Source organism: Schistocerca nitens, chromosome 1 (genome assembly GCF_023898315.1).
Source record: "Schistocerca nitens isolate TAMUIC-IGC-003100 chromosome 1, iqSchNite1.1, whole genome shotgun sequence".
In the NCBI taxonomy this organism is placed as follows: domain Eukaryota; kingdom Metazoa; phylum Arthropoda; class Insecta; order Orthoptera; family Acrididae; genus Schistocerca; species Schistocerca nitens.
Window position 1 is genome coordinate 248,120,654 of NC_064614.1, and position 15,462 is coordinate 248,136,115.

Genomic DNA, 15,462 nt, shown 5'->3' on the forward strand with positions numbered 1-15,462 from the left:
CTTTCAGAAACGACTTCCTGACACCTAAATCTATACTCGATGTTAACAAATTTCTCTTCTTGAGAAACGCTTTCCTTGCCATTGCCAGTCTACATTTTATGTCCTTTCTACTTCGACCATCATCGGTTATTTTACTCCCTAAATAGCAAAACTCCTTTACTACTTTAAGTGTCTCATTTCCTAATCTAATTCCCTCAGCATCACCCGACTTAATTTGACTACATTCCATTATCCTCGTTTTGCTTTTGTTGATGTTCATCTTATATCCTCCTTTCAAGACACTGTCCATTCCGTTCAACTGCTCTTCCAAGTCCTTTGCTGTCTCTGACAGAATTACAATGTCATCGGCGAACCTCAAAGTTTTTACTTCTTCTCCATGAATTTTAATACCTACTCCGAATTTTTCTTTTGTTTCCTTTACTGCTTGCTCAATATACAGATTGAATAACATCGGGGAGAGGCTACAACCCTGTCTCACTCCTTTCCCAACCACTGCTTCCCTTTCATGCCCCTCGACTCTTATAATTGCCATCTGGTTTCTGTACAAATTGTAAATAGCCTTTCGCTCCCTGTATTTTACCCCTGCCACCTTCAGAATTTGAAAGAGAGTATTCCAGTCAACATTGTCAAAAGCTTTCTCTAAGTCTACAAATGCCAGAAACGTAGGTTTGCCTTTTCTTAATCTTTCTTCCAAGATAAGTCGTAAGGTCAGTATTGCCTCACGTGTTCCAACATTTCTACGGAATCCAAACTGATCTTCTCCGAGGTCGGCTTCTACCAGTTTTTCCATTCGTCTGTAAAGAATTCGCGTTAGTATTTTGCAGCTGTGACTTATTAAACTGATAGTTCGGTAATTTTCACATCTGTCAACACCTGCTTTCTTTGGGATTGGAATTATTATATTCTTCTTGAAGTCTGAGGGTATTTCGCCTGTCTCATACATCGTGCTCACCAGATGGTAGAGTTTTGTCATGACTGGCTCTCCCGAGGCCATCAGTAGTTCTAGTGGAATGTTGTCTACTCCCGGGGCCTTGTTTCGACTCAGGTCTTTCAGTGCTCTGTCAAACTCTTCACGCAGTATCTTATCTCCCATTTCGTCTTCATCTATATAAACGATTTAGGAGACAATCTGAGCAGCCGTCTTACGTTGTTTGCAGATAATGCTGTCGTTTATCGACTAGTAAAGCCTTTAGAAGAACAAAAGAAAGTGAAAAACGATTTAGAAAAGACATCTGTATGGTGCAAAAATTGGCAACTGATGATAAATAACGAAAAGTGTGAGGTCATCCATATGAGTGCTAAAAGGAATCCGTTAAACTTCGATTACACGATAAATCAGTCAAATCTAAAGGCCGCAAATTCAACTAAATACCTAGAAATTACAATTACGAACAATTTAAATTGGAAGGAACACACAGAAAATGTTGTGGGGAAGGGTAACTATTGACTGCGTTTTATTGGCAGAACACTTAGAAAATGTAACATGTCTACTAAGGAGACTGCCTACACTACGCTTGTCCGTCCTCTTTTAGAATGCTGCTACGCGGTGTGGGATCCTTACCAGATATTACTGGCTAAGTACATCGAGAAAGTTGAAAGGAGGGTAGCACGTTTTGTATTGTCGCGAAATGTGGGAGTGAGTATCACTGAAATGATACAGGATTTTGGGTGGACATCATTAAAAGAAAGGAGTTTTTCGTAGCGGCGGAATCTTCTCACGAAATTACAATCACCAACTTTCTCCTCCGAATGCGAAAACATTTTATTGACGCCGACCTACTTAGGGAAATAAGAGCTTGCACCGAAAGATATAGGTGTTCGTCTCTTCCGCGCGCTGTTCGAAAGTGAACTAATAGTTAATTATTGTGAAGGTGGTGATGAACCCTCTGCCAGGCACTTAACATGTGATTTGCAGAGTATCCATGTAGATGTAGATGTACAGACGCTGCGTACCCGTGTGAGACAATGCTATCAGCGCTGAGTTCGAAAGGGGTCTCATCGGAGGTCTCCATTTGACCGCTTGGAAGAATGGTGGGGCATTCAGCTGTGACAGCGGCCTGACATTGGACTGTATGGGTACTTGGGGGCAGGTGTACTCGACGTCTGACCAACACAAGGGAGGATAGCCGTATTGCCCACCAAGCACATGTCTTCACATATGCGCCGCTATTCGACAACATGTAATGGACTCCCTGTAACATTCTGACAGCCATACGACATTGATCTGAGATAACAAGCAGCATTCGACTAGGAAATTACCGACCCAAACGTAGGTTGCCGTTAACATCACAACCCAAACGGGGTCTGGAGTGTTTCCGCGAACCGAAAGCATGGATTACTGATAAATGGCATTGCACTCTGTTCAGTCATAAATTGCGTTTCTGCTCCACCCTGTATTACCATTGTCAGTGATTATGGCGGCGACCTGGTGCGACATCGCATTCTCCCAGCGTTTTGGAGAGGCACAGAGGTATATGTCCTATGGGTATCCTATGTAGAGTTTTTACTGCATTTTCTAGTTTTGCTGCTTTGTGTTTTTTGTGTAGAAGGTGCATGTAAAATGTAGACTAACTGTTTTCACAGCCCGGTTGTGTTCCTTGAACCTTATTCTGAAATCATTATTTGAGTATTTCAGTATCCACTACAAACATCTATGAGAATAGGCCACAAAGTTTGATTTTGAATGAATGTGAAGTTATTACATTAAAATATCATAGTCTCATGAAACTCGTAATTGATGCAATTCCTTACACACGTGTCACTGCAGCGAGGGTTTACAAATGCGGTGAGTGTCCGTAAAGAACGTTGAAAATATTTTCCCCGTCTGTACCATGATAGTTGAGTAAAATTAAACTACAAAGAAATGTTTGATGTTCGGCAGTTTATAGTGCTGTACCAATATTTGTTTTACTATCATGATAAATGATTACAGTCCAAGAGTAATGGTAGCTGGCAGCAGTGTTCCTAAAAGATAATCCGTGGTAGCGTTCGATACATAAAAGCCTGAAAGTGTTACTTCAACTGTTCCTTAGTCGTGAGAAAGCGGGAGTAGAAGAAGGAGTAAGGCGTTCTGGTGGTGGTGGTGGTTAGCGTTTAACGTCCCGTCGACAACGAGGTCATTAGAGACGGAGCGCAAGCTCGGGTTAGGGAAGGATTGGAAAGGAAATCGGCCGTGCCCTTTCAAAGGAACCATCCCGGCATTTGCCTGAAATGATTTAGGGAAATCACGGAAAACCTAAATCAGGATGGCCGGAGACGGGATTGAACCGTCGTCCTCCCGAATGCGAGTCCAGTGTGCTAACCACTGCGCCACCTCGCTCGGAAGGCGTTCTACAACGAACTGTTGCAATATGGAGCGCGGAGCAGCAAACGGATCGCTTGGTGACAAAGTTATTGTGAGTTGGATGGCCCAACGCATCTGACACAGCAGAGTACAAATGTGCGCTTGACAGCAGAAATCTAGCGCGTGACGCTGAGTCAAGGCAGGAGTTAATTGCATTGTGAGGAGGTCACAACCATTCTCCCACCTCGGATGTCATTATTAAATTTACAAAACGAGTAGTTTCGCCCATAAGACGTTTTCAAGATCTACCCAGATACAAACCAACGTCACACACTCTGCAGGGATAACATTGTTCATTTTCATGCTTAATTTTTCTGCTTGTAGCTTGTCGCTGGATAGTGTGTGACGGTGATTTCTATCCAGGTAGGCCTAATGACTGAAATGACTAACGACAAAGTAAAATAAACAGTGACCGGCCTGTGTGGCCGAGCGGTTCTAGGCGCTTCAGTCTGGAACCGCGCGACCGCTACGGTCGCACGTTCGAATCCTGCCTCGGGCATGGATGTGTGTGATGTCCTTAGGTTAGTTAGGTTTAAGTAGTTCTAAGTTCTAGGGGACTGATGACCTCAGATGTTAAATCCCATAGTGCTCAGAACCATTTTTGCTCCGAGCCATTTGAACCATTTGAAAATAAACAGTGCAAGCGATATTGTGCAGCCGAGCTGGCATAATGACTGTTTTCTTCTTACAACACGGGAGGTTCCGAAACCAGCAGTTAACAAAAAGTAATTACATTATTTTTGTCTACTTGAAAATAATGGCTCTGTTGTCTCCTAGGGCTTTGTAATTTCCATCGTCTGTTAAGCACCTTCGTCATTAGAAGTGCTGAGGCGACGATGCCACTAAGAAAAGAAGGGTCGGAAATTTCTTACAAATACTCCTAATAAATGATGTAATGCGTCCTTGTGACAGATCACAAGAGAGAAAACAAATATCAGAACATCGATTAACAAGAAATATTTTTAGACCTTGTTGTTCACCTTCACTGTATACTATCTGATCAAAAGTATATGGACATCACTATGTATTGTGGAATTGACCACTAGTCTTGAGAGACGGACCCCACGCCCCCCGAGCCCCCAGTACAAAAAGAGGCCAGTACTGTGTTATCAGTAGAGAAGCAGTAACAACAGAATGAGCGATCAGGTGAGCTCGAACGTGGGCTAGTCATTGGATGCCACCTAAAACACCCATCAGGGACATTTAAACACTTCAAAAACTGACCAAGTCAACTGTTGGTGATGCCATTGTGAAATGAAAACTCGAAGGAACAAGCACAGCTCAAAGTGCTGCCAGTAGGCCAGCTAGCATATTGAAAATAATAGTGAGTTAAAAAGAAGGGGTTCATTAGTCGACTAGCTCCTCATACGCCACACGTATCCGTAATCAATACTAAGCGTGTATGACATGACTTCGGCCAGGAAGCACGCTTAGCTCTGCAATGGACTGTCGATTTTTGCATTTGGAAAGTGATGAAGAGACAACAGAAACACGGGTGTGTGGCAGATGCTGCAACTGAAAGCAGATATGTATTTGACGACAAAGAACGAACATCACACTTGATGTACTGTCAATCTGTGACCTGAAGATGGACACTTTACCAAAAGTAGTCGTCTGTGAGTAAAATTTCGTTACAATATCTTTTGGTGGTCCGTGTTGCTGTTCTTCAGGTACAAGAAAGCCAGGGTCACAAGTACACAAAACAAAAAAAATCGAACATAATCAAATCTTATGTGAAGTTTTAGAGGTGATCCTATCATCTGCAAGGCAAGGGCCTGTGAACTATTCCCAAAGGTACTTGAAAGAAGAAATTATGAAATAAACCAGAAATTTTGTAAAATTAACTGTACTCCAAGAACATAACACCACGAATGGCTGGAAAGACTTTCGTCTCCATCAGGCGGCCCAGTCCCACAAGAAGCAGCATGATAAATTACGAAAAGTCTCCCATAAAGCAACTTAATAAATTACAATGTCCATTTAGTTATTTGAAGCAAGATGTCCATTAATCTGTAGAGTACTGGGAATCAGTTTTCAGTGGCAGCTCTTTTATTTTGTTCCTCTGGTTCAAAAATGATTCAAATGGCTCTGAGCACTATGGGACTTAACTTATGAGGTCATCAGTCCCCTAGAACTTTAAACTACTTAAACCTAACTAACCTAAGGACATCACACACATCCATGCCCGAGGCAGGATTCGAACCTGCAACCGTAGCGGTCGCTCGGTTCCAGACTGTAGCGCCTAGAACCGCTCGGCCACCCCGGCCGGCTGTTCCTCTGGACATACAGCACTGCATACAAGACGCTCCTTGCTTACAAACATCAGCATGTGGTGTTCCCTTTGCACACAGCAAAATTATGTTTTAGAGCGCTGTTAACAGGACTTGGTCAACGACTGATTTCAACCTAAGAGCCTTTGTGCTTGAATGAGCACAGAGGGCCTTAAGAGTACATTTTAGTTACAGGTGCAAGCATACTGGTTCTATTAATATAGCAGCTTAAGAGAGTACTACACAGTGATGAACTGTTTAGCGAGACTGTTGATAGGCAGGCAGCGCCTTCCTTTCCATCTCTGAGTTTCTATTGGGATCGCAGTTGAAGACAATTTACGTGGGATTTACCAAAACGCTTTTCCACAGTATCGTCTTAAGTCTGACTACTTTCTTGTTGGCCCTCTCCTAGACGGGAAGATACACTGCGACGCTAATCGAAGGCCTAGCTTCTCTGACCAGGCTTATGTCATCTGGCTTCTTTGTGTGTTTTTTAAATAACTATCAAGGGTTCTAATGAGAATCTGGCGAGGTTTGACAAAGGACTGACGACTTCTTGACTGGTGGAACGTAGCACATTATCATGGACTCGTCCGTCGCAGAAAGAGATATAGGAATAGCCCCACGACCGTTCTTGTTAATATTATGTACTTCGCATATAGTATTAGTTGCATTAGGTGCACATTAACTTCAACAACCAACGGAAGAATCTCATATAGCATTTTAATGCTGGTTAGAAAATTATGCAGTGAACACACTGAAAAGCATTAACAAGGGCATCAGAGAACCAGTTGGTAAGTTTTCGTACACAACGACAGAGCACACATGAACATATAAACGAGTTAGTGTGCTGGTGATAACCTCAATAGTTCTCAGAACTAAGCTACTGAAGCGCCTGAAACGCAAAGTTTACAATAATAATGTGTGTTACCAGTTTTGACTTACGGCTGCGAAAAAATATTATTATTATTTTAATGTTCAGGTACTTGACTTACCGTCATTCGTCTTCTTCCTTCCTGATACAACCAGTTACTTCAGAATTACATCAGCTACTTTTGTAGTTTTTTAAATGTTCTTAATTCACTAACGCACCAATCTCGTGGTTCAAAATGGCTCTGAGCACTATGGAACTTAACTTCTGTGGTCATCAGTCCCCTAGAACTTAGAACTACTTAAACCTAACTAACCTAAGGATATCACACACATCCATGCCCGAGGCAGGATTCGAACCTGCGACCGTAGCAGTCCCGCGGTTCCGGACTGCGCGCCTAGAACCACTAGACCACCGCGGCCGGCGCACCAATCTCGTGCCACGTGACATACTCTGGAGGTGACAGGATGGAGAACCTAAGCAAGTGAGCGGTCGTGTAACGGGTAATCATAATGCTTACGATAAGTTGCAGCCTCAGTGTAATCAGATTAAACGGTATCAGTATCCCATTACAAAGCATGGCATTGAGCCCTTAAGTAGATACAGTCGGCTGAGTCAGAGCGTGGTCGGCGTTACACACAGATTGTAAAAGATGCCGCCTTAGTTCTTTCGCAACCCAGCACTTTGTACATCTTGCAGTATCCATAAAGCATTAGTTTACTTTGATTTCTCGACTGAGATACACAAGAAGAGACATGAGTGCAGATTAAGCGTCGTGTTCATCAAAGATGTTTGATGCCAACTGCCAAACGTTAGTACACTGGCAGAACTGAAGACTGGATACAGCTGGAGGTCAATAATTCGAAGCACCCAGCAGGTTTTGCAGCGCGTGGAAAAACGAGAAAGATGTGCAGGTACTGATTGGCTCTCACAGTTACCCGGCGCTGATCCTACTGAAAATGTATGGTCGTACCTCAAAAAGAAGTTTGCACGGAAAAAAAGATCTTTACTTTGAAACAGCTGTCACCGCAAATTCGGTACATCTGGAGGTTTCTTCCACGTGAATACGCGGAAAACTCGGCTTGAAGCATGCCTCGGAGATACCAAACAATTAACGACGCCGAGGGTGCATTTTTCTTTTATTCGTATATGCAGTAGGTCAACCAGACAACGAGCTTACTTAACAGACTGTATACGTTAAGTTCAGCAAGTAGCGAAAAGTAAAATTACAGTCTTTTGACTGCAGGATCGATAAGTTACATCTAGAGTCAGGCGAATCATATAAATTCCTAGCAGCAACAATTTATGGTGCAATATAGTGGAAGGATTATATGTGCTTAACTGTAGGTATATCAGACCCCAAGCTGCGATTTATTGGGCGGATATCAGACATCTGCAGCTTCCACGAGAGTTTTTCAGCCTATACTGAAATACTGCTCAAATGACAGGGGTCTATCGATCGTATACAAATCAGAACAGCGCGAAAGGTCACAGGCTGGTTAAACACGGTGGGAAAGTGTAACAAAAGCGCAGAAAATTAGAACTGGCAGATACTCGAAAAATACAGTGAATATTTCGCAAAAAGCTACTCAGAACATTCTACGAACGCCTTTTTAAGGCAGTATCTACGGATATTTTTCAACCTCCTACAAATAATTTCAAAAGAAACCCACTTTGATTACAGTTCGCCAATAAGCATATAATAAATCATTTTTTGCGCACGCTCGATTCGAGTAAAGAACGAGGGAAAATTGTTGCATAATGCTATTACACAAAGAATCCTTTGCCACGTACTTCACAAGCATAGATGTAAATGTAAAATCGATGGCTCGTTACTGTTTTGTCACCTACATGGTTCACAAAGATGTAAAATGACTGTTGTGTTTCATCAAAGTACAGTGCCCTCTCTATTCATAATACCACAAGTCCACGCATAACCGAATTATAGAGTCTCAAAAACGTTGTTCAAAAGAAGGTAACAGTCTGAAACTGCAAATCTGCATTAATGTAAAGTTAGACAACTGTTCGCCGGCCGGGGTGGCCGGGTGGTTCTAGGCGCTACAGTCTGGAACCGCGCGACCGCTACGGTTGCAGGTTCGAATCCTGCCTTGGGCATGGATGTGTGTGATGTCCTTAGGTTAGTTAGGTTTAAGTAGTTCTAAGTTCTAGGGGGCTGATGACCTCAGAAGTTAAGTCCCATAGTGCTCACAGCCATCAGACAACTGTTCACGACCAAAGCACACGTTATGTGAGACAAAGATTTCAATTCTTGTGGATTCATACACTTGCCGACAGATGTGAAAAGGACACCTTAAGGCTTATTGGACTATAGGCTGACAAATAACGAACATTTAGTTTGCGACAGTGCGCGAAGTCCAATGGCTTGTCTCCTTCACTTACTCGTAAACAGAAAGCAACGCCGCTCAGCTGCGGAATGGAGGAGGTGGTCGTCACTGACCCCAGCTCGGACGCTCAGCTATATCCGTACTGAAAGAGCTGACTGGATTCTACGAGCCGTCTTTGCCTAACAACGGACAGCAAGACGGATGCGGTGAGAGCGAGGAAATGCTATTCTCTCTGCAGCCTTGAATGACGAAATGTTACACAATGTCTCCAGGGTTACGTTGAAGGTCATCTGATGCGTGCGCATGTGAAGTCTGTTACCGAAGTTATTTTTAATTTTCTTGGTCTTATAGGTTTGTGGAGGCCAGTGCTAAATCAAGTACCTGTAAACCGCTTTTCCTCCGAAAAGACGGATAATGAAGAACTGAAATATTCGTATAATACGTTTGCATGGGAAAAAAACTAGCTTTGTATAAAAGCAAAGTTATCCTAACGATAGTTAGTTGCATGCACCATAAATCATTTGAACGATTCTTTCATCGAAATTATACGGAACGAGACAGTTTACAGGCTATGTACATATGACAAGTGTTAACATTAATGAACACATTTTTTTAGTCCTACTCATGCAACACACTCAAAAAATCATTCTTATAAAATTGATAGCTAGTTTTTAAGTAGAAATACTGTGGTGTCACCGCTAGACACCACACTTGCTAGGTGGTAACTTAAATCGGCCGCGGTCCTGTAGTACATGTCGGACCCGCGTGTCGCCACTGTGTAATCGCAAACCTAGCGCCACCACATGGCAGGTCACAAGACACGGACATGACCTCGCCCCAGTTGTACGGACTACATAGCTTGCGACCAGACGTACGAAGCTTTCCTCTCATTTGCCGAGAGACCGATTGAATAGCCTTCAGCTTAGTCCATAGCTACTACCTAGCAAGGCGCCATTTGTATCAGTGCTTATAGCTAACGAATATTCAAGAGAGATGTATTCCAAGGATTCATTAAAGTTAAGTATAAAAGAAGCTCCCTTCTTTTCTTTATAGTTTTCATCCAGTATCCTGTTTCAGACTTCACGCTCGTCTGCGTTAGTTTAGCGTGCACCTAGCTACCTCATTGTGTCTAAGCTGTAGGAGCTAGACACAACATTATTTGGCGACGAGTAAAAGAGTTTGTATTAATTCGTTTGTGTCATGACTTCGCCACAATCTCCAGATGTACTGTCCGAATTTTTTCGCTTGCAGAATCAGCAGACGCAGGCGTTATTGGAAGCCCTTGGACAGCTCGTCCAGGGTCAACGTGCGCTGCAAAACGATGCGGCAGCCGCCGCTTCTTCGCTACCGCTGCCACAAAACGCTGTTGCACCTCCCTTTCGGCCATACGTGGCGGCCGATGAGACCTGGCAAGAGTGGTCTCGCCAGTTCAACTTTCACCTAGCAGCATACAGAATTCAAGGTAAAGAGCGGCAGCCGTTTTTGCTTTCTTGTGTCGGTGTGTCTACCTACCGTGTGATAGTGAAATTGTTTCCCCGACGCGACGTAGCCACTCTGTCCTACGAAGAAATTTTGTCTGCTTTAGATGCCTATTTTAAAGAAACAGTAAATGTAGTTGCAAAACGGTATACGTTCTTTCGTACAAAACGTACGGCCGGTCAGACTAATAGGGAGTGGGTAGCAACTTTGCAAGGACTTACTAGAGACTGCGCGTTTGCCTGTGAATGTGGCCTCCCATATTCCGATACTATGGTGCGTGATGCAATTGCCCAGAACGTTTCTGATGTTCGCATAAGGGAACAGATTTTGAAACTAGTTAATCCCTCCCTTCAACAAGTGATAGACATATTGGATAGGCAAGACACACTTGACTTTGCTCAGGCATCTTTTGAAACTTCGCCAGCAGTGTGTCACATTCACCGGCCCGCCGGGCCCGCTGCACGGGACGCTAAGCGGCCCTCTCGCCCGTCGCAGCAGCGGCAGCCTAACTTGCAAACACGTGCGCCGCGTAAGCAAGCAACTGCAGTGAAATCATGCCCGCGGTGTGCAACTAGACATTCGCGTGAAACTTGCCCGTCACGCCAAGCTATTTGCTTTTACTGTCACAAGGGACATGTTCAAAGTGTTTGCCAGAATAAGTTAAGATCAGACAATCGCAATAATTCCAGGCCTTTTGCTTCGCGCCGGAATCGAACCCAGGACAATCGGGCTCGTGGACCTTCGCCCATGGACATTCATGTAGTTCATTCCCACCCGTCCAGTGACACTTTAGCTAACAGTGACTGTGTTCGTCCCACCACAAATGTGCGTCGACGTCGCCGAAAATTACGTAAAGTCGCAAGTGCTTCTGTACCTGTTTCAGTTCAAATTGCACGTGACAGTCGCTCTTGTCGTCAGCAGGACGATAAACTTTTTGTGGACTTAGACTTTGACGGCAAAGTGATCCCATTCCAGCTCGATACCGGAGCTGCAGTTTCATTGATTAATCACGACGCGTACAAACAACTGGGCCAACCGCCATTGCGTGCCGCAAATGTTAAGTTACATAGTTATTCAGGACAGCCGATCCCTGTGTTAGGACAGTGCAGCCTTCTTGCAACATACAAGGAACAAACAAAACTTGTGTCATTTTACGTTCTTCGTTCTTCTAGTGCAGTGCACTTGTTTGGCTTAGATTTGTTTCAATTGTTTAATTTGTCTATAGTAAATCCGGTCCTATCAGTGAATCAGACTGTGCCTTCCGCCAGTGTTTCTAGTCTTTGTGAAGAATTTGCAGACATTTTTGCACCGGGCCTTGGTTGCGCTAAGAACTATGAAGCACATTTGGAATTGAAAGACAACGCGCAACCGAAATTTTTCAGAGCGCGCAATGTTCCCCACGCATTGCGTGATGAGGTCGCAAGAACATTGCACGATTTAGAATCTCAAGGTGTAATTGAACGTGTGCAGGCTTCTCTCTGGGCCTCACCCTTAGTAATTTTGCCAAAACCTTCCGGAAAATTGCGACTTTGTGTGGACTTCAAGGCCACTGTGAATCCACAACTTGTGACTGCTACTTTTCCTTTGCCCCGCCCGGAAGATCTTTTTGACAAACTGTGCCCGGGAAAATATTTTTCAAAATTGGACCTAGCAGATGCGTACTTGCAGATACCTGTGGACGAAGAATCCCAGCGCGTCTTGGTGGTAAACACGCATCTTGGCTTGTATCGCTTCAAAAGACTGCCATTCGGGTGTGCATCCGCCCCTGCATTGTTTCAGCAATATTTACAAAATATTTGTGCGTCGGTCCCTACTGCTGCGAACTATCTGGACGATATTGTGATCTCAGGACAGACAGAAGCAGAACATTTGCAAAATCTCCGAACATTATTTCAGGTATTGCGTCAGAATGGTCTTCGCTTGAGGAAGGACAAATGTGTTTTTTTTGCTCGGGACTTACCCTACCTGGGGCATGTCATAAATGCCCAAGGTATACATCCGAGTCCAGAGCACCTCCGTGCCATACAGGATTTACCTGCACCGCAGAACTTGAAACAGCTACAAAGTGTGTTGGGTAAAATAAATTATTATCATAAATTTTTGCGCAATGCTTCTTCCATTTCAGCTCCGCTTCATCGCTTACGCCGTAAAGGTGTTCCGTTCGTCTGGACGGCGGAATGCGAACGCGCCTTTCGCCGGTTGAAATCGGCGTTACTTTCAAATACGTGCCTTACGCCATTCGATCCCCGAAAACCTCTTTTGTTGATGGTAGATGCATCGGATTTCGGGATCGGTGCTGTGCTTGCGCACAAGGATGGCTCGCATGATCGCCCTATTGCCTTTGCGTCAAAATTGCTCTCATCTGCGCAAAGAAATTATTCACAAATTGAGAAAGAAGCTTTAGCTCTCGTGTTTGGTGTTACCAAGTTCCATGACTTCTTGTATGGTCGTCCCTTTACCATCATCACGGACCACAAACCTTTGACATCGCTTTTTCATCCGAACAAGCCTGTACCTCCACGTACAGCGCAGAAATTCATTCGCTGGTCACTTTTTCTCTCGCAGTACCGCTACGATATCTTGTATCGGTCCACTGCTCAGCACGGCAACGCTGATGCGTTGTCCCGTTTGCCTGTTGCTGAGGATAAAGCATTCGATTCTTCCGAACTTGCTTGCATGTTCATTGATTCGGAAGCCGATGACGTGGTCGAATCGTTTCCGATTGATTTTCGTCGTGTAGCTACAGCCACAGCTGCTGACCCTGTCCTTGTTACTGTTTTGCGTTTTGTTGCTACGCAATGGCCCTTGTCAAAGTCACGGATCGAAGATCCTTTGGTTCGCCGTTTTTTTGCTCACAAGGAGAGCCTTTTTGTACGGCGTGGTGTTTTGTTGTTGCGTTCTGATAATGATCAGTCCAGAGTCGTGGTCCCACGATCGTTACAGTCCTCTGTCTTACGGCTTCTTCACCAAGGACATTGGGGTATAGTGCGCACGAAACAACTTGCTCGTCAGCACTGTACTTGGTTCGGAATCGATGCTGCGATTACAAATATGTGCTCCTCTTGCGTGGCGTGTGCCGAACAACAATCCGCACCGCCGCGGAAATTCTTTGCATGGCCGAAAGCCACTTCCCCTTGGCAACGCTTGCACATCGATTTTTCTGGTCCATTCTGGAATGCTCGATGGTTGGTTGTGGTCGATGCTTTCAGTAATTTTCCTTTTGTTGTCCGGATGTCTTCCACGACGTCTTCTGCCACAATCCAAGCCTTGTCTGCTATCTTTTGCATTGAAGGTCTTCCGCAGACTATTGTTTCCGACAATGGCCCACAATTCATGTCCGCAGAATTTCAGTCATTCTGCAAGGCCAATGGTATTCAACATCTGACGTCCGCGCCGTTTTCGCCTCAGTCAAACGGTGCCGCTGAAAGATTGGTCCGGACTTTCAAGTCCCAGATGTTGAAATTGAAAGAGTCGCATTCTCGGGAGGACGCGTTATTGCTCTTTTTGTCTTCGTATCGCTCTCAGCCCCGCGATGGTCGCTCGCCGGCTGAGTTGCTCCATGGTCGTTCTCATCGCACCCTGATGTCTTTGCTGCATCCGCCGCATCAGGTTCCTGTGCAGCGGCAGACTCCTGCTTTTGCTCCTGGCGACGTTGTCTATTATCGCACCTATCGCGGTTCACAGCGTTGGCTCGCAGGGCGCATTCTTCGCTGCCTCGGCCGCGCGATGTATTTGGTTTTGGGGGCCTCTGGTGAGGTGCGACGGCATCTCAATCAGCTGCGCCTCTGTCGTCGCCTGGGTTCTGCCGCTCCCCGTCTGCTTTCAGCGACGGAGCCGTCAGGTCAGCGCCCTGGGGACCCATCTACTGGCTCGCCTCATCCCCAGGTGTTACCGACGCTGCCTTCCATTTTGCCCCATGGCGTCGCGCCGCCGCCGCAGCCGCCGCCGGCGCCGCCCGCAGCGGACGCTTCGCTGCAGCCGCCTGGCGCCTCCCTGGGTCACGCGCCGCCGCTCGCTTCCCGTGCCCAGCCGTCCTCCGCCATGGACCTCTTGCCCGCTCCGGACCAGATGTCGTCGTCGCGCGTCGGCTTCCCCGACGCAATGGAGGTCGACCCTTCGGCCCCTCTTGTATCATTACGTGCGCATACACCGCATGTTGACGTGCACCCTGGACTAGGTTTGCAGGCGTTTCCTAGCTCCCCTCGGACCGAATGGCCGGGTGCGGGTGGCACAGCCTCGCCTGTTGTTAGGCTCCCCACCTCATCGCATACGTCAACATGGGGTCCTCCCCACGGCGGGCGGAAGCCTTATCTCACGACCGTTCGCCGATTTGCGGGGGAGGAATGTGGTGTCACCGCTAGACACCACACTTGCTAGGTGGTAACTTAAATCGGCCGCGGTCCTGTAGTACATGTCGGACCCGCGTGTCGCCACTGTGTAATCGCAAACCTAGCGCCACCACATGGCAGGTCACAAGACACGGACATGACCTCGCCCCAGTTGTACGGACTACATAGCTTGCGACCAGACGTACGAAGCTTTCCTCTCATTTGCCGAGAGACCGATTGAATAGCCTTCAGCTTAGTCCATAGCTACTACCTAGCAAGGCGCCATTTGTATCAGTGCTTATAGCTAACGAATATTCAAGAGAGATGTATTCCAAGGATTCATTAAAGTATAAAAGAAGCTCCCTTCTTTTCTTTATAGTTTTCATCCAGTATCCTGTTTCAGACTTCACGCCCGTCTGCGTTAGTTTAGCGTGCACCTAGCTACCTCATTGTGTCTAAGCTGTAGGAGCTAGACACAACAAATACATCAATGTAATAGAAGCAGTTGTCAGCGAGAAACATTTTAAGTTACATTTAAAACTTGCTTTGCCACCTCTTACAAGGGAACCCTCCATACTGTAAACCACGGATTCTCATGCGCTTCAAATATGTTGTAGAGGCACTTACCCTGAGTACCTAGCTATCCGGTTTTTTAGCGACGGGCCTTGGTTTTTAAGAAAATCGATTTTGAAGTTCATTGTGCGCTTTGCATACCCGTTACATTACATATATTCCGAGCAAGTCAGCGTAGCGCAGCGGTAAAGTTTCACGGCTACCGCTCTGGAGGTACCGTGTTCGAATCCTGTTCCCGTGATTTTTTATGAAT

At 45.5% G+C, this 15,462-nt stretch overlaps 1 protein-coding gene across 4 annotated transcripts in view; it reads right to left on the reverse strand.

The window, feature by feature from the left end:
- LOC126246994 (uncharacterized) overlaps positions 1-15,462 on the reverse strand; it is a 213,652-nt gene that overhangs the window by 67,689 nt on the left and 130,501 nt on the right. Inside the window, exon 1 of one of the 4 annotated variants that reach the window (XM_049948441.1) lies at positions 8,885-8,965. The exons of the other annotated variants lie outside the window; for them this stretch is intronic. The gene's annotated coding sequence lies outside the window, so the exon portion shown is untranslated. Of the gene's footprint in view, positions 1-8,884; positions 8,966-15,462 lie in introns of those variants that run through there. 4 annotated transcript variants of the gene reach the window in all.